We start from the raw sequence: 23623 nt of genomic DNA, 5'->3' as shown, positions 1-23623 counted from the left end.
CAGACAAAGGAGTTAGCCTTTTGGTAGCATTCTGCACATAAAGAGGATTGCCACAGTCACTGCATTTAAAAATGTCTATTAAGGCACAAATAATGCCAGCTAAAAACATGCAAAAGATTTAAAACAAAAAACACTGGCCAACATCCAAAGAAACAAAATGCTGGTGCTTCTAATGTGATGATGCTATGAGAGCGGTGTGATTTTAATCTATCTCCCCTTCCCTCTAAAGCCCACTGTGACTGCATGACCCTCAGGGACATATTTCAGGAGTAACGGTGAGCTTGAAAGGGAAGGGGAGATCAATGAAACTTGACCCTCCCCTGCAGTGCCTGTGCAGCGTTACTGCATGAGCAATAATGTTCTAGGAATGGGCCAGCCTGAGGAATAAGTGAGTTGGATATGATAGATTAGAAGAGAAGAGGAAGAGGCTTAGGGACACACAGTGCATGGTCTCTGCCACTACTAGTTTGAAGCATTCCATTCAGGAATGAGCTTGCAACAGCAGTTCCTATTGGTTTGCTCTGGGTCATTTCCATGGAAGCTCCATCTCTCCCTATTTTCTTCATTATCTCCCTCACTCCAAGGGGCCGCCGGAGACCACCTCTCCCCTAGCTATGCCCCTGCTTATCTATTCTCTGGATTTCTCAGAAATGGTGGACAGAGGTTTGGGGAGTAAGCTGAGAAAGAGAGAGGGAGGAGAAGGAAGCATATTTTTCTATAGGAGTTGGACATTCTACTTTTTTTTTTAGTTACAGTTTTTATATATATTTTAGGTCAGCCCAGGTTTAATAAACTTAGCCGGTCCCAAGTTACTAGAAATCAACCTGAAAGCTTCATATGTCCTCAGGTGATTTGTGTCTCGAAGTTCAACACATTAGAATTCTAATTAACATAGTGGGCAATATCCAGAATACATAGACATGAGTAAGCACACTGAAAATTTAATTTTAATGGGACTTAGTCTAAATGTATTTATATCATAACATTTTTATCATAACATTTATTATGATATAAATGTTAATATATTGTATCCAAAATATATGTATCTTATCTTTAGAAAAATGGCTATACTTCATCACTCCTGAAGTAAATACATTACAATATAGGATACCATGTTACAACACTACAACTCTGCACAATTGCATCAAATTAATACTAGATAATTCCTGAATGAATAACTTTATTACAATAATGGATTAGAAATACAAGCAAACTAATACTACATTCAGATAAGAATTTAATCACACAGTACACACCAGCACAATAGCCATTTTCTAGCGGCATTTAGGAAATAGAACCAGAAGTTAACTGTTAGTGGATCTAAACAGCAGCTGTGCAAAATTGCTCGTTTTTGAGATTTTGCTTGACAATTCACTACTTCATGATGATCACAACTTTGGATTAAATTGTCAGCAAACTCAGGCAGATCTTACTGCATTGAATGTGCTCAATCTGCACTGGTGCTAAGACAGTGGTGTTCTCTGAACCAAGATAATATGCTCCAGAATGGATTAGAACAATCTGTGGTGCCAGAGCACAATAGAAAACATTTGCTGTTACATGTTCCTCAATGTTCTGAAATATTAGCATAAGCAATTTGGAAATAAAAACAAATGTTCAAGTTTTTCCGTAGTGCCTCACGTTCTTGTTAGACCTCAGGCTATTCTTGCATAGGTACTTCCCAGAACTGTATGCATCAACAATGCAATGCTAAACCATTGAATCAAAAATGTTTTCAGTCTATGAGGGGACAGGCAAAAAGAATAGATTGGATGACAGATATAGCTCCATCTGACAAAAATGACAAGAGTTCAAGGCTACCTGAATTAAACTTGGAACAGTATGCAACTTCATTGTCTCTCCCATTCATTCATTTATTGACAGAAATATAGTGCAAAACTTTGTAATGAAACTTGGCAAGCATTGCAGATAAAATATGATGAAGCTAAAACCATCTGTCCTATAGAAACAAGACTAAGCAAGTTGGGTCACAGAGCATACTTTATATGCTCTATTGTACTGTAGATTATTCTCTCCCTACTTCCCTTGGGCCTCTCTTGTAACACTGATAAAGGAAATATAATCCTTTTGCTTTTGTGAAGGGCATTACAAGGTGTATTTACAAGATACTCATTTTCTCATGCGTTGTGAATGTTGCTTGTGTGTGATGTAATGGGCCAAGATGCTCTTTGAAAGTGCAGTGGAGGGCAGTCATGTTAGAACTGGAACCCATAGGCAGCGGAATGTAGGTCAACGTTTTCTTACACTTTCCCAAATGACTGTAACTAGCCAACATCTCAGAATGAACACCAGATGACCAACATATTCATTCTCTTTTCTCCTCTTGTTTGTTTCCCACAATGTATGTTTCTTCTATCTGTTTCATGTACCGTTTTGAAGTATAGTTTAAAAACTCATGGGAAACTATATTAATGTCAATATATTATTTTATACAACTTAGCACCACCGCAGCCTTTTCATATGCTATCTGCACATACAATGAACATGCTTGGGTGGGTGTGCACATGTATGTGCAGCAGGCTCCACCTCTGACATAGATATATCCATTGTACCTTCTGTGGCGGCGGGGGGGGGGGGGAACTCATGCACAGAAGAACCTTCTACATACTGTATACCATGCAGGGTCTGAATAAGTACAGAAGGCAGAGCTTGCCACCATGATGCCAGCCCCTCACTCACTGCTAACATATGAAGAGAGCTCATGGCTAAGTTAAACCTAACTGGCAACAAAGTTAACTTTGGTTTAGCAGAAGGAGTTAGGCAAACTGTTCCTAATGTTCAGAATCAAAAGGAGAAATATCAGGTGTATTACCTGTGGCTTCCTTACTGAAATAACTGTATCATATGTCTCCAGCACTTTTCAAGGTTCTTGCGTGGGATATTGAGCCTGTGCTAGGAAATATTGTAAATGCCAAGGTGAATTTTATCATTTTGAGTTGTAAAATAAATGCTTTTTAGAAGCCCAGGTCCTGCCAGCAAATGTGGCCTTTGCCCCAGTCATAACCCTGAAAAAGCACCACTCTGCCAATGCCTGCCAGCCCTGTGCCACCCAGTTTTCTCTGCATCTTACAAATCACTTGCTATTTGACTCTTTCAAAGAGTGTGGTTAGCTTTAATCAATTCTGTATTTATCATCTGTGTCACATTAGGTAACGCTTGCCCTTAACCTCAACATGTGTTTTTAGTTATTTTTGTCAAATCATTGTAATTTATTATAGTGTATTCTTGACAGAATAGTGTATTCTTGACCAAAAAAACCAACCCTGATTTTTTATATTTTGCTAAAAGCTTTTTGGCTTTCATTCACATGTATATAATTGGTGGCTGTAGGCCAGACTTTATCCTATAAAACCATAATATAACAGTGTTCTAAACATCAGTCCCATCAATTCAATAGGGATTTGGAATTCCAAAAATCCACCTATGATTAAATTGTAGCCCAATGCACATGGAAAACGACTTTGAACATTGCATTATTGACTTTTAAAAGTATAGATATTAGTTATTCTGTGATAATTAAATCACAAAAGTAGCTCTATGGTCTTCAAAATAAATTCATTGTATATGTTCTGTCTACACAGTTTCCATCTTTATTTTTCACGTTCTGTTGATGATACACTGTACAAATGGGCAGTTTAAGTGGTGGTAAAGCCCTTGTTATGAATACTGGAAGATGAAAACTATTACGCTGTGTCTGAGTTCATCTAGCATGATTTTCTTTCTGGTTAAGGATAGATCTGGATGCTTCAGAGTAGTCACATGATGATAAAGGAATGATTTATCCCCTCTTGTATGTGCTCTATGAAGTATTTATTTTAACTTGTCTTGGAACTGAGTGTTGTAATTGTGAAAATGACCAAGAGTGGAAGGGTTTCCAATAAGTATTCAGTTTGCAAATGTTAAGCAAGCTTCTCTTGTACTCTTGTATATTTCAGAGTGCCAACCTTAATATGCAAGCCTTGACACCACAAGAGCCCTCCTGGTTAATCTAGTCCAACATTATGGCTGCATTCAGACATCACATGAAACCAGAGTTTCAGGTTACCAGTAAACCTGTAACTCCAGTTTCAGCCACGGCCTCACAACCAAACCACAGGGTTCAGTGTACTTTAAGGTAAAGTTGCGCCATCGAATCGGTGTTGACTCTTGGCGACCACAGAGCCATGTGGTTTTCTTTGGTAGAATACAGGAGGGGTTTACCATTGCCATCTCCCGCACAGTGTAAGAGGATGCCTTTCAGCATCTTCCTATATCGCTGCTGCCTGATATAGGTGTTTCCCATAGTCTGGGAAAGATACCAGCGGGGATTCGAACTGGCAACCTCTTGCTTGCTAGGCAAGTCATTTCCCTGCTATTATTTTCCCGCTGGGATTTCTCTTCAGTTCCACTGCTCTAAACCTCTGTTAGAAGGAGCTGTCGTGTTGTCTGCATACATCCGCTGCTATAACTGTGGTTACAGGTTATGTGCCCAGTGAGAGGCCAGCACAGAGCAGCACCAACAGTCAGCAGTTATGCTCTAAGGCTTACCCAGCATTCCATGGTGTGTTTCCTGACTGAATGCCACGCCCCTCCCTGCACACTTCCTACTTCCTCTGTCTGCCAACAAGCACACCAGGCCTTACTGCTCTTATAATTAAAGGACCAGCAGCACTACCAGGGAGCACGGCTTGAAGTCTGCGATCCTTGCAGCAATGGCGGCGGCGGCAGATCTGTGCTGGACATGCTGGACCTGTAGAAACCCCCGCCTTGTGAGTGATTTCCTGGACCTGTGAAGCCATGCCCACAGCCTGGCACTGGCATGGCTGTACAAGTGGGTGGAACCAAGCTCGGAGGACCAGAAAGTCGGAGGGGAAACTAGTGATGTACACGGTCCGGACCGGTCCGGACCAGCACTGGGGGTCTCCCTTTAAGGGCGGGGGGGGTAGAACTTACCCCTCCCGCCGCTCTTCCCCCTCCGGCGCTGTAGCGTTAAGGGAAGTTTTTGGGGCGGCAGCGAGGCTGCCCCCGTCGTTGTTAGTAAAGCCTTCGTAAGAGCACTCTTAGAGCAGCACGCATGCGTGTGCGGCGGCGCACAGGGGCCTGTTGCTGCCATGCGCGCGTGCCACCTATGTCACACGCAGCGTGCGTGTGATGTAGGCGGCGCGCGCGTGCATGGCGGCAACAGAGTGCTTTTACGAAGGCTTTACTAACGACGACGGGAGCAGGAGCGACAGCGAGGAACGCTGCCGCCCCCAAAACTTCACTTAATGCTACAGTGCGGAGGGGGAAGAGCGGCGGGAGGGGTAAGTTCTACCCCCCGCCCTTAAAGGGAGACCCCCCCTCGGTGCCGGACGACCGGACCGGTCCGGCTCCGGACCGGTCCGGAGGCCTCTTACATGGCCTCCGGACTGGTTCGTGCACACCCCTAGGGGAAACTATAACCTGCCTCTGGAGTTTCCCAAACTGGAAATGGGGGTTTGTCTGCAACGTGGTCTCCAGTTTAGTTAGCAAACTGCAGTTCCTGCAATGTCTGGATGCGGCCTATGTTTCTCACACTGGCCCACCAGATGCTTCTGGGATGCCCATAAGTCTATAGTCCTTCTCTCCCATTATTGCTCCCCAGCAACTGGTATTCACTGGCCAGTATCCTGACTAATGCAGCACTTGCACAACAAAGTATGCACTAGTGCAAGGAGAATGTGAAGCCACACACAATCATGAGGATTTTCAGAATTACACTCTTGCTCTAGTGTGCAAAAATTCTCTGCAAAACATTCAAGCCATACCAAAGTTGTGCACCTTGTATAAGTGCAAACACATTTCACTTATACAAGACATTTCACTTGATCCAGACATAGTACAACTAGGTAGTGCAGCAGCTTTGTGCTAGTGCAACATTCTTGCATTCAAAATTCCTGGACTAGGACAGGCGTTGTGGCATATGCAGATCGGCCATTGCAGGGAATAGTGTATGAGGGGAGCCCCTATTTTCAGTGATCCCTGGCAAGCAGGGTGGCCATTCTGGGCAAAAATCAACATGCATATGTGCCAAGGGATGACCAGACTGCCAGAGTGAGTGCCTGGAAAGATGTTGGTGTGGTGCCCATCCCTGGGGCTTGCATGGATCTAGCAATGGGGCTGGGGGGCAAAGCCCTCAGGCCCATATATGTGTCTCTATGGTTTACCACTCTCATGAGAGAGCAGTCCTTGGGAGAAAGGGCATTGTCATTACATTATTAGCAATCCAGCCCGATGTATCCCAAGATGGTTCTTCTCATGAATAATGCCAGAGACTACATGCTTGCACCTAAGGAGAAGGAGCTGGGTGCCTCTTCCCCTACTAATTTAGTACAAAAAATAGAGCAGAGCCACTCATGAATTCCAGGGGCTGCCTTTCAACCCAGACCCTGGGTATCACTCCCCTGGCATGTGTGATCTTTGTTGGGAAACAACTGGGTTGTCCGATTTATGGTGCCACCAGGACTTCATGTGCTTTTGCAAACACAGTTTTTCATCACCCACTTTGTGGGGACCTCTCCATAAAGTACCCAACTTATTCCATCCCCTTTACTGTATTTTCTGATTGCCAGCAGGGGACATGAAACACCATGGAAAGAAGGCATTCCTCCAGTGTGGCTTTTCCCCTTGATAGGCTTTGAGGCTTGGGAGGCAGGCAGTGCAGCTTCGCTCTTGCTGAGCAACAGCTGGAGGAGTGCAGAGACAGAGGGGGCAGGACAAGTGCTCAAAGAGGTGGCCAGTGAGAAGCATGGCAGGCATAGGACTGGCATGTCTCTGGTCTGAGCCACCCTCTCTGGTTTGGGCAGCAGCCACAGCGCAAAACCCAGGTTACAGCGGCAGCAGAATTCAGACAACATGATGCCTCCTTCAAACCTCAGCTTGGATTAGTGAAACTCACTACAAACTGACGTGTCAGATTAGGGTTTCGGCTCGAAAACCTCAGGTCATTTTTGTAATGAAACCACAGTTCCACACATTCGGATGACTACAAAATGGAACCTCTGGCTTGTTTGCCTCCAGTTTGTAGTTATGTATTAAGGTGCCCAGTGGGTTCACTTGGGGCAGAGCAAGGGTAGTTCAAGGAGAAAGGATGCCTGCAGGATTCTTTGCAAAGAATACTAAAATTTGATGGAAAAGCCCTAATGAAATTGCCCAGCTGAATTTTGCATTCTGCTTTGAAGACAGCACTATTGCTTTATGGCTTTAATTTGGCAAGTAAGACATAGTTTACCAGCTAGCTCTGCATCACTTGCCAGATGCCACTTTAATTACATGTGGCCCTTATTATTCACAGGGGTTCCATTCCCACCAATTTCCACTGATAAAACCACGAATAAAGAGAAGTTAACACTATAGGGATTGTGGGGAAGGGGTTAGGATTCTTGAGCTTTAAAAACCCCTTTAAAAGTGGTTTGGGGGGAGAAATAAGTGTAGAAAAGCATAGTACCTTACTCCAGGTCTCCAGGAATGTCCCCTCAATCCCCTTATTTTTTGTTTTAATTTCTTTCTTTCTTTCTTTCTTTCTTTCTTTCTTTCTTTCTTTACAAAAAAGAGCCTCAAAATGGCTCTGCACTTCAAAATGGTGGCTGGAAATGACATCAGAAATCATTTCCGGCCACTCAGAAACTGCAGATAGGTAAAAATTGCCATACATTATGATAAAGAAACTGGGTCTCTAAGAGCCATCCATGGACACATGAAACCACAATCCATGAAACTGCAGATAATGAAGATATCCTGTATAGTAGTGCCAATCTGTGTTTGCTCCTCCGCAATTTAAATATCTTGAAAGTCAACTTTTATTGTTATTTACATAACAAGATAATTTAATATTGAAGCTGTTGCCAGTGTATAAAGACTGGCAATGGAAATGGAAAAATATAACTGCTGCAGAGTTAGCTTAGGAAATCTCTTGTGTTAAGTATACTCAATGCATTCTATTGTTCACATTACTGCTGTTATACAAGACTGCACTTTTTTTTTTGGATCGAGGGAAGTTGTGGTTAGTACCAAAATACAAGCAAGACTGAGAATTCCCAGAAATGTGTCTCCCCTTTTGAAGTCATTTAAATATATTCTATGAAGTCTAGTTTATTTCATGTCTCATTTTAAGCCTAAACACAAACAACTAATGCATGAATATTGTAAGAAGAATCTAGCTAATAGGTATTCACTTCAGTCTAAGTGCAGACCATTGTAGTATCTTATCCAGTAGTCCTTTATGTTTTGTTGATTAAAACTTTGTCCCAATGGGAATCCTGTACAGAGTGTAGGGGGTGGAGTCAGAAAGAAAAGGGAGGGAAGACAGAAGGAGAAAATCGAGTTGTTCCTGGAATAAAGTCTTAAATAAACTTTAAATAAACTTTATTTAAAGTCTTAAATAAAGTCTTAAATAAACATAAGATTGCTTGTGCCATGTGCCTTGAGCTGGCAGCAGACGCACACTGACTCACTTGCATCAAGGGGCATTTCTGACATTGGGGCACATTTGTGCCACCCATCAGCTACTCCCAGATGGCAAGTGGTTCATCCACCACCTGGGTGCCTTGGTGAAGTGGGGCAGTTGGCCCCTGGACACTGGAGGCCAGGGAACATTTGCTCCCCCTGCTCAATTATGGCTGCACCTCTAGTTTCTAGATAGAAGTGTAGGGCTGGGCTCCAAGGGAAGTATGCTGTTGCTTCAACATCTGTCAGTGGTCCTAAATAGTGGGGCGTGTCTGCAAAATGTCAAGGTCCTGCTGCACCTCTGCTGAGAGCTGGCAGGAATTTGAAGGACAGATCCTTAGCTTCATGAAGCATACTCTGGCACTGCTAGACTGAGAGCTAGTGTGGCTTAGTGGCTATAACACCAGACTAAGACTGGGGAGGCCCAGGTTCACATCTCACTTAACCACGAATATCTTTGAATAGCCTTGGCCAGTCACAAGGGGAGAACCATGTGCCTTCCTCATAGTGGCATCTGAAGATCTTTGTGCATCTGAGGCAGTATAATTGCTGCCCCCTTGTGGGTGTACTTCTCCTCCTTTCCCCCCCTTTTAAAAGTGGGGTTCAGGAAGACATCTTACCACCTCGCTTGTGCCCCAGTAACCTGCTGCCTAAGGTGACTGCCTCATCTTGCCTCATGAAAGGGCTGCCCCTGCTTCCTGAGCTTCTTGGAGGAAGGGCTGGATGGGAATGTAATATTATCTAGTTGACCTCCAGCTGTGCTCTTGTGTTCTTTGATGCCAGTTTACTATTGATGTGGGTGGAAAAGGGAGGTGATGGAGCAGCAGATAGTTTCCTTGCCTGAGCCCCTTTCCTCAGAAGCATCCAGGGTGGTATGTGGAAAATGTGCCTTGAACTAAGCAGGTTTGGAGAAAGTTCAGTCTCTGAGGCGGACTCCTACTGACCTCGTTCTGTAGAAAGCTTTCTACCTTAGAAGCCATGAGGTTAAATTAATTGTTGTATCACTGCCTTGTTGCCATAATCAATCAATCAATCAATCAATCAATCAAATAAATAAATAAGGCACAGTGTGTATGTGTGTGTGTGTGTGGAGGGGGTTACCCCTTTGCTCTCATGCTTCAGTCTCAATGAAAATGCCCCCCGCAAGCTGCTATTTGCTCTAGCTAAAGGTACATAGAAACATAGGACGCTGCCTTATGCCAAGTCAGATCATTGGCCCTAGTATTGTCTACCAACTCATCAAGGTTTCAGGCAGGAGTCTCTCCTAACCCTACCTGGAGATGCCAGGGAGTAAACCTGTGACCTGCTACATGCTCTACCACTAAGCTACAGCCTCATCCACTAACAGCAGAGCGTGTTGACATGTAGTCAACCATCCGAATCCAATCCAGTGAAGTCCCCACTTAGCAAAGAGGACATGTCATGCTTGCTACCACAAGACCATCTCTCTTCCTCTAATAGGTATCTGAGGAATAATAAATGTCAGATATTGAGGTGTTCTAGGACCTGGGTCTTTTCGCTTTTGATTGCTCTCAAAATGAACTTGTGCTCTCTGCCATGAGCACAAAAAGTGCTCTCTCTGCCATGAACTTACTGGATGGCCTTAAGTAGTCCACTGTCTCTCAGTCTTGCACTTGTAAAAAAGGAGTATTAATACTGACCCATGTTATAGAGTTCAATAGAAAGTGTATGTGAAACAATAAAAATATTTAAACGTGCTATATAAATGCTTATCTAGTGTCATTAAATTATACAGTCTGTCATGACTCCTGTTCAGCCACCATTTATTACCATTCTATCACTTAGCAACATCATTTTAAACAGGTGATTTTATATAGAACTCCATTTACAGAGAACCTCACATGTAAAGTGTAAGCTTGTGAAACATGCCTCAGATGAGAGTTGGTTGGGTCCCTTGTGGAAAGGTCTGCTGTTATCAATCACAATTGCTTCCTTCTCCCCCCCCCCACCCCCTTCTCTCTCACCAAAATGTTGACTTTAAACTCCTCAGGGCACAGATATGCGCTTTTGTTAACGTTACTGTCTAAAGTTCAAAATATATTAGTGATACTATATAAATAGTAATAGCAACAATTTACCTTGCAATCTGAGTTTTCCTGTTCATAGAAATCGAAAACTTGTCACTGAGTATTTTCAAATTTAAGGTATATTAAAGCAAGATTTATTAATATCTAATGACTTCCTGCTACCAGGAAGCATGTACATTGCTTCCATGAATTCTGCATACATTGTATGTGAATCAGAAAATACATCTCCTCTCAAAATCTGAAGGCAAATCTTGACACTAACATCATTAACCATGTTTCCCCAGAACAATAGATTAAGGCTGTTAAAACGAGCAGCCCTACCCAGCCTTGTGCCACCTACCGGGGTAGGACTGATAATGTGAAACGCTGGGATTGGAGCCAATCCCAGCATTGCCCTGCCAGGTAGCCTGAGGTTTCCCCCTAGGCTTTTACCCAGACAGAAGGACATGAGCGCACCCCTCTCTCTGGGTCCCCGGTTGAGTGTGTGCTTGGGCTGTCTGCAGCCTGAGCATACACAAAACCGGGCGGCTAGAGCACACAGCTGAAGGGGAATCCCTCAGTGCACTACACCAGAGAATCTCAACCTTGGGTCCCCAGATGTTATTGTACTACAACTCCCATAATCCCCAGCCCCAATGGCCTTTGGTTGGGGATTATGGGAGTTGAAGTCTATCAACATCTGGGGACCCAAGGTTAAGAACCCCTGCACTACACTCCTGGCACCGTGCATTGAGGGATACTGGAGGATTTTCTCCTCCGGCTCCATGTTCCTCCGCTTGCAGCGATGCTGTTCGTGAGCCATGGTGAGTGGCAGAGCACAGCTGGGGAGGGTGATCATGTGCGGGGAGGCAGGAAGGAGTCTGCCTCCACACCTGCCCTACTCAGAGAGGTTGTGTGCACAACCTCGTTATTTCTTTCTTCAGTTACAATATAGTAGTTATTCATTAAGTCTTTCTGCAGTAGCATCCCAGGACTGTATGGGTTTGAAGTGTGAAGTGTTCAAGATCATATTACATATTAAAATACAGTGAAGGACAAAATGGTCAACTCTTATTGTTTTACCTGCAGCTTAGGTAAAAGGCCAGGTCATCAGTTTCTTGGGATTCATTTTCTCTAATGACACAAGATGGGATATATTTTTTACAGCTGTTAGAATCAGATGCAGTTCAAGCCAGCACTTATAGGATTCAAATGGATGCAGCACATGTATTTCATATGTTAGTATATTCAGTTTAATGGAGAAACAGCTTAATCTAATCTGTTTTTGCAGGGATTTTTTGAAATATGGAGTAATAAAGGAAATTTATATTAATTTATGATTCAGAAAACTTATGACTACAAATCTGTAATTATTTTGCCAGTCTATTGCAATATGGAAGAATACAAACAGAAAATAGATTGCTGCTTTCATTTGAAACATAATATTATTTTTTGTGTGGATTATTATAATACTACTGATAATTGACAAAGTAAAACTAACTTATAGTTTGTCAAAGACCATACTTTTTCTAGATTTCAACCAGCACATGGGACATATTAAGAAATAAGTTATTTCACATATATTTCAGAGATGTAATTGCTTTATCAGCTGACATGTGATTTAAAAGTGGGACATGATTTTTCAAATGTCCATATAACAGATCAGCTAAACTAATCAGGTTTTTTTAAAAAAAGCAGGGAGAAAAATAGAAAGAAAAGCAAATATATAAATATATATAATCACAATTTTAGATTCTATCTAAATGAAGTTCAGGGGCTGGCATCCTGACTAAATTGCTCAACTAAAGTCCTGTTGAAATTGATAGGACAGGTTATGTGTCTTGTATACTACTAACTTGCTTATTAATTTCAATTTTACTTCCAATGAGTAGATTAATCAGGATATCAGCCAATTACTCTGAATTGTAATTTTTGCTTATATCTTCACATCTGCTGTAATGTGGTGTGTGTTTTTAATTTACAAGGCATTTGAAGTTTGTAAATACCCAATTCCTTTGAGAAGTGGGTAATAGTCTGGAGAAGGCTAATTTCTTACAAACCCGAGAGTATAGAATTTGCAATTCAGGATTGCAAGTAGCCCCATTAACTCCCATGAGATATTAAATGCCTGAACACTTATGAATCTGCTATAAGAATATCCAATTCAGCCCACGTATAACTGCATTTATTAGAAGGGGGGAAATTCAGCATTGCAGATGACCCCACAGTAGGACCCTTGCTGCCTGTGCCCACCCAATCCTTGAAAAGAGCAGGCACAGAGAACAGCTGCCAACATGGCTGCAAGTATTCCTTATCTGGAGGGTTCCTGCTGGGTGAAAGTAATGGAAGCCTCCAAGAAGTTCTTCTGCCAACCAGCTCCACAGACCTAGAGCAGAGATTTGTTGCAAATGCTGCTACAAGCCTGGTCCATTCCAGGGTTCTTACAGAGTCAGTGACCTGAGGTTTCATTGCTATGGACTGCCTGCATCTTGGGAACACTTTAGGGATGTGCAGACAGGTTCGGGGGTTCGAGGTTCATGGTTTTGATTCGGGGGTTCGATGGTCCGACCCCCAGACCAAACACCATCCGGCTCACCCGATGGTTTGGGTGGGGTTTCCCTCCCGCAAACTTTAAATACTTATTACCTTTAAAATGATTGTCAAGGCAGCGGGGTGTGCGCGTGGAGGTTCCCCCTCTCCCCACCAGCCTTCAAAATTCACTCCTTGAGCCTTTTAGGCCCATTTTCCAGCACATTTTTCTTTTGTTTATTTAAAGGGCTGCCAAAACAAAAATGCCCACCGCTTATGCATAAATGGGTCATTTATGGGTCATGCCAGGCCTCACAGAGGCCTTTTACACTTGTGTGGCGGCCGACATTTTGGCCACCATGCTGTTTTTAGCCGGAAAATGGGCCTAAAAGGCCCGAGGGATGTGTTTTGAAGGTCGGCAGGGGGAGGGGGAACCTCTGTGCACACACACCCCGCCTCTACGATCATTTTAAAGGTAATCAATTTTTTAAAAAAGTATTTAAAGTTTGCGAACCTTCCCTAGACCAGACCGGGGCGGGTGGTGGTGGTTCGAGGGGTGCCGGACCAAACTGGCCCAGTTCCATTCAAGGCCGATCCGGCCTCGAACAGAACCAGGCCAGACGGTTCCATGCACATCCCTAGAACACTTTGCAGTTTCATGGTAGTGACTTCAATGCCTGCTGAACCTAGATCTTCCTGCCAATTTAATTGTTGGCAAATGGGTGGATGGACTTATAGAGAGGAGAGGAGTTAAAAGGGATTCGCCATCATCCCTCTGTCCCATGACCTCCACCCCATAAATGATTTTCAATCCTTGCTTTTTATTTGTAGTTGGCATTGATTTTCAAAATAACAGATTGGCAGCTTTTTGTGCTATCAGCTAATTTGAGAAGATTCTCTGCAGTGTAAAAAGTAACCGATTTCTAGCTATGGCATAACCAGTAAGTTCCAAATGTTATTTGCAGATGTATATCTATATTCAGATTACAGTTCCTTTAGTTTATATATCCCCCATAGTCACCTCACCTTTGCTTTACCATTCTGGGTCTCCTTATAATTTATTTTACTTCCATGCAATCTCAGATTCATGTTTTCAGAAGTATTGTCAGGCCAATAAGAGGCTTTAAGAAGGGTTTGGATACTTCATGGAGGAGAGGTCTATCAACAGCTACTAGTTGGAGGGCTATAGGCCACCTCCAGCCTCAAAGGCAGGATGCCTCTGAGTACCAGTTGTACCCTACAGGGGAGTAACAACAGCAGAGAGGACATGCCCTCAACTCCAGCCTGTAGGCTTCCAGCAGCATCTGGTGGGCCACTGTGTGAAACAGGATGCTGGATTAGAAGGGTGTTGGGCCTGATCCAGCAGGGCTGTTCTTATGTCCTTATGTTCAATTAGTGGTGTTTACGGCCCAGACATTGAGAAATAAATACATATGGAGGTCGTTCACACAACTGGGTAGGCAGAGCAGGGGTGGGCAGGAGGAAAGGCTTGTTAAACTCACCTCTCCCCGCCCCCCGCCAACGATTGATTTCTTGTTCCTGGGAGCATGGACTGCACTCCCAGACAACAGCTCCGGAGGCCGGGACAATGCATCTCGGCCTCCAGGAATCCCACAATGCACTGCACAACACACACGAAGCATTGGGGGATTCCCCCAGGAGACGGACACTCTAGTCACCTCTCTGTGTCCGCTATGGCTAAACATAACCCCAGTGAATGCACAACCCGGTAGCCTGGGTTAAGGGAGCACTCGCTCCCTTTACCTTGGCTAGCAGCTGGGCTAAAAAGCCAGAGTAGGCAGTGCTGGCCCTCCAGGATCAGGCCTGATCCCAGTGGTTCTTATGCTTAGCCTAACCCAGGCATCCCTAGCCTAGGTTAGGTGGGGAATGAGAACAGCCTGAAGTTAATTTTAGTTGTGTTGGTTTTGATACAAAGCATTTTTTGTAAACGTTCATGAAAGAAGTAATAGAATTCCAGTTGTTGCTATGATTTGTCCCCTTCCCAGTAAACGTGCAACCTGTGCTTGTAGTCAGAACAGTAGAGAATTCCTAGACATAGTAGCAGGCAATAAATTTTAATCACTGCAGCTTCTTTGCTTCCCTCAGTTCTGGCATCTACTGTCTATGTTTCCAAAGACTAGATTTATGCTTTCTCTTGAACCTGGATCTTGATAAAAAGGTAGGGAGGAGTGATGAAAGAAAGGGGTACATGGAAGCAAGCACAGTTTATCACCTGTCAGGAAATGAATTAATTATTGAAAAAGGAGCTGTGGTGAAAGAAAACGGAGAGTGAAATGCCATAAAACCAGAAAAGATAAATTAACTGGAAATATCCCTTGTATGCCAGCAGTCAGAAATAAGTAGCCATTGTAATGCTTTGAAAAGAAACTTTCCAGTCGTAAGAACTCCCTGCCATCTATCTTTTCATTAAATCCTCAGTGTCAGCTTTTTGCCAGATGACCATCTTTCATCTCTGATTTAGATTTTACTCGGTGGGTTATGTTAAATCCTATCACTAAGTGAGCTTGACAGAAAAGACAGATCTAGTAGTATCAGTGCAAGTGTACAATAATGTCTGGCTACACGTCCCTGTCCCCTTTACTGAGCTTGGCTAGGCTTACTGGGTCTGGCCTCAGAGCAAGGATGGGGAGAGGGCTGAGCATCACCCTGTGCCACCTCCATCCCAGGCTGCTTGCTCCTTGTGTCTGCCCCTCTCTGGGAGGCCCTGACACTCACCACCAGCCAGCCTCTCATCCCCGGCAGGCAACTTACATGCCTCTTCTCAGGCTAGGCATGGCCTGCCCCCAATTACGGTGCCAACAACCCTCTTTATTCCTGTAATTGTCTACCCTTTACAGCTGCTGCCAATGCCACTCCCCTTTCTCCCTCCTCCTGCTCAGACCCCCTCCCTTCGAGAGGCGTGCTACTGATGTTATCTTCGTGCGCCTCCCCTTTGGCCCTTTCAGGGATCTGCCTCTCCTCCACTAGCTCCGCAGCCAAAGCCTGGGCCCACTACAGGTCAAAGAGGACTGCTGGAGCTGAGTCTCTGTCCACTGGCAATCTTTCCTCCGCTTCTCCCTGGCTGCCACCCATCCCTGCCTCTTTGGACCCCCTCACCACTCCGTCCTCGGAGGTAAGGACAGCCAGCCTTGCCGGACAAATAATTAAAGAAGTTCTTATTGAGGTGCTGGAATTCTTCAGCTCTGTATCTCATTTTCCACCCTGTAAAATACAGATTCTAAAATGTAGCACCTTTCTCAAGGGGGCACTACAATTATGACATATAAAGTTAAGATGTACAGATTTTTGAAAATGAAAATATGGAGAGATGAATGTGGTTTTGAAAGAGATGGTGCACCTTTCAGAACAGGTGTGATGGTAAGTTGCGCCAATTGACACTTAATGCTCTATGGATTCCAATGTACAGGTGCTAAGCATGGAGACTCTTCCCTGGATTATTCGGATAATGGCTCTGTGATCCTGGTACTCTAAGATATGGACTTGAGTAATCTTTGTTATTTATCCATGTTTTTAACTTGAAGCATTCTATGGTGGAGTCAGAGGATTCCAAATTGATATCAAGCCTGTGGACATACTTATTTGTTCATGTATTTATTTAACACCTCTCTCTCTCTCTCTCTCTCTCTCTCTCTCTCTCTCTCTCTCTCTCTCTCTCGGACCAACTCTTTCTATAAAAAATTATCTAAGCACTTAGCTCAACATTAGAGGCCCTGTTCCATGTTCCTCCACCACCAGAGGATTACAGGATAAACTGCTACTGCTAGTAGTAGTAGTAGTAATATTTATATACCTCTCTTCAACCAAAGTTCTCAAAGTGGTTTACATAGAAAAATAAATAATACATAAATTAAGATGGTTCCCCGAGACAGAGCTTTTTCAGTTATTGAATGTCGTACCTAGAGAGGCCTGCCTGGCTCAATCTTTGACTGCCTTTGGCATATTGTGAAAATATGGCTCTTTAAAAGAGATTTTGAGTTGGTTGTGGATTGATTGTTGAAGGGCTTTAGGGTCAACCCAAACGTAATGCTAAACATGTCATTTGGTCATTTTCTTTCCCTAACTAAAATAGCAACTGTGAGAGGCCCGACCAGAATTGGGACTATGCCATGTAGGGAAGGGTGTTTAACGCTTTCACTTGCACTGCCATCTTGACAAAAACAGCCTCTCCCTAAAGCTGATTTAAAACCTGGGAGGAAAACATTCATTGGCACCAATGGAAGTGTTACTCATGGGGCTTAGAAAAGCTTTAGCGGAACCATTTTTGTCAAGATTGTACCATGGACAGGTGATCCATTTTACATAGTATACTTGGATATCCAAAAAGCTTTTGACAAAGTTCCCCATCAAAGGCTCTTGAGTAAACTTAGCAGTCATGGGAAAAGGGGATAGGTTCAATTCTGGATTGGTAACTGGTTGAAAGATAGGAAACAGAAAATAGGAATAAATGGACAGTTTTCACTATAGAGGGAAGTAAGAAGTGGAGCCCCGAGGGATCTGTACTGGGACCAGTGTCCTTCAACTTATAAATGATAGAGAAGTTGGGGTAAGCAGGGAAGTGGCTAAATTTGCAGATGGCACTAAATTATTTAGAGTAGTGAAATTCACAACAGATAGTGAAGAGCTCCAAAAAGATCTCTCCAAACTGGGTGAGTGGGTGAGAAAATGGCAAATGCGGTTCAATGTAAGCAAGTGTAAAGTGATGCATATTGGGGCAATACCCCCAAACCTCAAATATATACTTATGGGGTCTGAGCTGTTGGTGACTGACCAGGAGAGAGATTTTAGGGTCATAGAGGTGGCTAGCTCATTGAAAGTGTCAACTTGGTGCACGGCAGATGTGAAAAAGACCAATTTATTTTTACACCGTCCAAAACTTACATCTCTGGGTGGTTTACAACAAGATGAAAAAGTAAAACATTAATTAAAAACAAAAACAAAACAAAACAAAACAAAAATTTTAAAGCAAGAAATTTAAAGCACAATTTAAAATTTTGAAACAATATTCTAAAAACAACATTCAAAACAATCAAAACAATATCAGTTAAAAGCCTGGGTGAAGAAATGCATCTTTAAGGACTTTTTAAAGGATGTCAGAGATGGGGAGGCTCTTATTTCACTAGGGAGCGTATTCCAAAGCCTCGGGGCAGCAATGGAGAAGGCTCGTCCCTGAGTAGCTACACCAGACGAGCTGGTGGCAAATGCAGACGGACCTCTCCTGATGGTCTTAATGGGCGGCGGGGTTCATTACGAAGAAGCCATTCTCTTAAAAACCCAGGGCCCAAGCTGTTTAGGGCTTTATACAGTAGGTTATGACCAACACCTTGTATTTTGCCCGGAAACATATTGGCAGCCAGTGTAATTCCTTCAATACAGGGGTAATATGGTCTCTCCTAGATGACCCAGAGACCAGCCTGGCTGCCGCATTCTGGACCAACTGTAGTTTCCAGACTACGTACAAGGGCAGCCCCACATAGAGCGCATTACAGTAATCCAGTCTGGAGGTTACCAGCAGATGTACCACTGTGTTGAGGTCGTCTAACTCAAGAAATGGATGCAGCTGGCGTATCAGCCGAAGCTGATAGAAGGCACTTCTGGCCACTGTGTCAACCTGGGACACCAAGGAGAGACTTGGATCCAGAAGCACCCCTTGACTGCGTTCCTGCAATTCCATGCTAGGGATCATTAGGAAGCGGGTGGAAAATATAAATACAACCATCATAATGCCTTTATACAAATCTATGGTGCAGCCACATTTGGAGCACTGTGTACAGTTCTGGTCACCATATCTTAAGAAGGAAATTGTAGCATTGGAAAAAGTGCAGAAGAGAGCAACCAATATGATTTATTTATTATTTATTTATTTATCACATTTATATCCTGCTCTTCCTCCAAGGAGCCCAGAGCGGTGTACTACATACTTAAGTGTCTCCTCACAACAACCCTGTGAAGTAGGTTAGGCTGAGAGAGAAGTGACTGGGCCAGAGTCACCCAGCAAGTATTGTGGCTAAATGGGGATTTGAACTCAGGTCTCCCTGGTCCTAGTCCAGCACTCTAACCACTATACCATGCTGGCTCTGATCAGGGGGCTGGAGCACCTTCCTAATGAAGCAAGGCTACAACATTTGGGGCTTTTTAGTTTGGAAAGAGCTGACTATGGGGAGACATAATAGAGGTATAAAATTATGCATAGAGCCGAGAGAGTGGACAGAGGTAAATTTTTCTCCCTCTCTTACAACACTAGAACCAAGTTTCATCCCATGAAACTGATGGACAGGAATTTTAGGACTGACAAAAGGAAGTAGTTTTTCACACAGAGCATATTTAATCTATGGAATTCTCTGGCATGGGATGTGGTGATGGCTACTAGATTGCATGGCTTTAAAAGAGATTGGAAAGATTCATGGAGGACAGGCCTGTAAATGGCTATTAGTCTGGTGGCTTTTGGCCACCTTCAGCCTCACCTTAGAGGCAAGATGCCTCTAAGTACCTGTTGCAGCGGAGCAACAGCAGGAGAGAGGCCATGCCCTCAGCTCTTGCCTGTGGGTTTCTCAGAGGCATCTGGTGGGCCACTGTGTTAAACAGGATGCTGGACTAGATGGGCCTTGGGCCTGATCCACCAGGGCTGTTCTTATGTCCCACCTGCTAAATATAAGAGAACCACAATTTTAAAGGTATATTTTTGCCCCACATATTTTTGCCCAGGGACTAAGTGGAAATATACTTCTTTGGCAACTACTCTACAAAACGATGTATATATCGAAAGAGAAACTCAAGTATGTAGTACACCGCTCTGGGCTCCTTGGAGGAAGAGTGGGATATAAATCTATAATAATAATAATAATAATAATAATAATAATATCACCAAATACAAAGATCTACAAATTGAAATTGAAAGGCTGTGGCAGAAAAAGACCCAAATAATCCCAGTGGTAATTGGTGCCCTGGGTGCAATTCCAAAAGACCTTGAAGAGCACCTCAACACCATAGGGGCCACAGAAATCACCATCAGCCAATTACAAAAAGCAGCTTTACTGGGAACAGCCTATATTCTGCGACGATATCTATAACCATTGACAATAAAATTCAGCCATCCCAGGTCCTTGGGAAGGACTCGATGTCTGGATAAAACAAACCAGTCAATAACACCTGTCTCACTGTGTAAACAAGAAATAATAATATATATGCATATACAGAAATTTGTAGTGACCCCAGACTCACACTAACAGTTTACAGAATTATACAACTGGAAAACACTAGGAGGCTCAACACATGATCAGTGTGTAAAGCCGAAAGGGGTTCTGCGGGGAGAGCAGGTCAAGCCCGCTCACCCTCTAGCTAATCACTCTCTCTCTCGAGCGGGCGGCAGCTTGGCTCCGGCACTTCCGCACTCAGCCACAGCTTGCCCAACACCTTTGGGGGTCGGGTGAAGAGAAGCACTGCCATGCGGCACCCTGCTCCCGAGCCCCAGTAATGCACCATGTGAGTGTGCGGTGCATTCCTGGGATCCCCCCTCCCCTTTCCCCCCTCCCCGAGTGTGCCCATGGTGGCTGCGAGCAGCCACAGCAGCAGACACATGATCAACTGACCTGGTGTTTGGGCTCACTCACACCCCAAACCTGGGATAAGCGATGGGCTTCATAAGCGGGCTCCCATTTCTGCTGCTCATGAGAATCGCCTCTAGGACAGTCATGGATATTTTTAGCTGGAGTTTAGCTGGGAAGTGTAACGTATTGTGGTAATGCTTATGCATTCCTCAGGAAACCTATGAGGAAGAAGAACCTAGTGGTAGAAAGCAAGGATGAACTACATTTTGAAAAGCATTTCTTAAAAGTTTAAATGAGATGAGTGATTGTGTGTGCTTCTGGTTATCAATGAGCAGAGTCTGGTCTGCAACTGAAAGGGCCAAACATTATACTATGTTAAGCCCATCATTTAGAGAGTCCTAATTTTATATTGTGTGTGTCTGTAATGACTTGTGCCAAGAACTAAGATTTCCAGGCATCTTGTGTTAACTAATACAATAAGGCTATGCACAATAGCAGACTAACCCAGACTAGGGCAGCTCATGTGCAGTGCTGAGATTGACCGTGATCCTGGCTCTGCCTTGCTGCCTATCCCCACTTTATACCCCGGCCTTTAGCTTGGGTTTAAGGGAGCGAGTGCACCCTTAACCCTGGCTCCAGGGTCGTGTGGGTGCTTGGGCTGCCTGCAGCCTGAGCACACACAGAGTCAGGCAGCAAGAGCACCCAACTCCTGAGGAATTTCCCCAATGCACCCCACTTGCCACACGGTGCGTTGTGGGGTTCCTGGAGGCCTGGACTCTTTGCCTCCAGTGAGCCACACTACCAGGAGAAGCGCAGAGTGTGTGAGTGCATGGCGGCACACCAGAGAACTCACTGACAAACCTCTGGGGGGAAGGTAAGCTGGATCTTGCCTCCTCTGCCATACTCCCCACTATCCACACATGCTCGTGTGAATGGCCTTAATATGTTCTAGCTCTTCAGAGATAACATACCTGTGGCATTTACTTTTTAATCAATGCTTTCAGTAAAGTTACCGGCCATTCATTTAAGGGAGAAGAGAAACATTACATACAGAAAGTCAAACTATGCTGCTAAATTTCTATAACCTTTATGTAAAATGTGTGCCCTGTGGCAGGATATTGTGCCAAAGACTGTGGTTTAATTATTAGATGAGGCCCCTAGAAATGAGAAAGCTGCAGTTGTTTGTTGCAGAACTTAAACTTAGACTACCTCTTTCAAAAAACGATGATGGGTGAACTTCTCAAAGTCCACCCCACATTCATCTGAAAATTATCCATGTTCTTTACCAAGAATTTGGTGAGACTTGGAGGAGTCAATCTGAGTGGCTTAGAGACATTCACCACCCGCTCAACCCTCAGCCTTTATTTACTGGTGAGTTGGCAGGGCAGTGGAAGAATCAGCAGCAGTGCCATGCAAAAAGGAGGGAAGCTTCCTCCCTGTGCCTGGAAAAAAGCAGCAGTGATACTGTGCATGATCCAGGAGGTTCCCCCCGCCCCATCCTGTGGTCATTCTTACATGCTTCTCTGCAGTGTGTTGACGCAAAGTTGTGATTGCCTTTGGGATTTTGAGACTTCCTAAGAGCTCCTGCAAATTCCAAGGGCCACCACAACTTTGTTCTGATGTGCTGCAGCGCAGCTTATCAGAGCAAGAACAAGAAGGGCCGAGAGAGAAAAACTCGTCTTCATCCCACGCTCTGCCACTTTTTTCCCTGGTACAAGAGGAAGTGTTCTCCCCCCCCCCGCTCCATGTTGCGGGGATTCCTGCTACCCTGTCACCCCATCACCACCAAGACCAGCAGTTGAGAGCAAGGAGGTGGAGAAATTCGTCAAGCTCTTCATGCTCCGAAAAATCTCAGGGCTTGGGAAACTTGCTTCCTTGTGGGTGGGTGTGTAGTGGGGGGCTTACCAAGAGTGAGCCTGAGAAGCGTCTCAGAGATTCTTGTTCTTCTTAAAAAATAAATAAATCACAGATTTGAAAATAGTTCAAATTAATAGGGATGTTGACAAAATTCTTGATTTTGTAACCATCCCTATTCATTTGCTCTATATTGAAATTTGTGATTTTAAAGAACAAGAATAACTTATATGACAGTACAGATAATGGCCTGTGCTGTGAATGCAAGTCAGGAATTACGCTGCTATAAATTGGCTGGTTCCCTTGCCCTCTTTTAATGTCCTAACTGCTCTTCAGTCCTAGAAGAAAAACCTGGAACTCGGGCAAGACTGGTCCAAGAATCCTAAAAGCCTAGATTGGCTGACTGCTGCTCCTCTTATGTATACTGGGCTGAGAACAAAAAGAATCAGGGGAAAGAGACAAGAATGACCACAGTAATCTGTGTCTTGAAATGAGTTCATCATCATCATTGTCATATACTATTGCTTACTAGGACAACTTATGCAAATTCTCTCTTTCCAGCATTTCTATTGGATTCTGACCTTGCTTTTCTTTAGAGCTCTACTGTATTCTTTATCACTGTGCAAAGAGTCTCACCTGTCGTGGCTATGAATGAGCTTGTCAACACACTGCAGCAAGACTGGAATCAAAAGGCAGCTTGCTTAATTTTCTGTGCTTTCAGAAGTTGAAATATAAAATAGCAGTTTCAAGGAATAATTTCCAAGGAAGATTTTAAGGGAGTGGAGAAATACTGTGGTACAAAGAAATGTAACACTCCCCCGCCCCCACCCGCCACCATTTAACTGTTCACTTAGGTTCTTATGTTTTCAGCAATTCTTAAGTAAATCTAACCCTAAATGTAAGTAGTATAAAATTGCTTCCTGAATGGAAAGTGTGTGTGAACCTGGTTAGCCTGCATAGTTTCCTTCTGTCAAGCAGTATGCTTTCCTTTTTTCATTTGATTCTGTTCCTCAAGTCTCAATGGCATTAAACCTGTCAAAATACAAAATAAACCTTGTATTTTGAAGATACAGATGAATGAGGCAATCCTTCTCTGTCTTTTCCCAATATCTGATTAGTTGCCAGCAGAGTGAACATAGCTGAGTAGTAACTCCTCAGTTGGAGCAACAATTCTCTATGAGCTAA

At 43.7% G+C, this 23623-nt stretch overlaps 1 protein-coding gene across 19 annotated transcripts in view; it reads left to right on the top strand.

The window, feature by feature from the left end:
• ABI3BP (ABI family member 3 binding protein) overlaps positions 1-23623 on the top strand; it is a 233136-nt gene that overhangs the window by 7326 nt on the left and 202187 nt on the right. The window contains exon 1 of one of the 19 annotated variants that reach the window (XM_053312012.1): positions 4656-4769. The exons of the other annotated variants lie outside the window; for them this stretch is intronic. The gene's annotated coding sequence lies outside the window, so the exon portion shown is untranslated. Of the gene's footprint in view, positions 1-4655; positions 4770-23623 lie in introns of those variants that run through there. 19 annotated transcript variants of the gene reach the window in all.

This window comes from Hemicordylus capensis, chromosome 3, assembly GCF_027244095.1.
Source record: "Hemicordylus capensis ecotype Gifberg chromosome 3, rHemCap1.1.pri, whole genome shotgun sequence".
Classification (NCBI taxonomy): domain Eukaryota; kingdom Metazoa; phylum Chordata; class Lepidosauria; order Squamata; family Cordylidae; genus Hemicordylus; species Hemicordylus capensis.
Note: the sequence above shows the minus strand (reverse complement) of the source record. Positions and strands in the feature narration are given on the sequence as shown.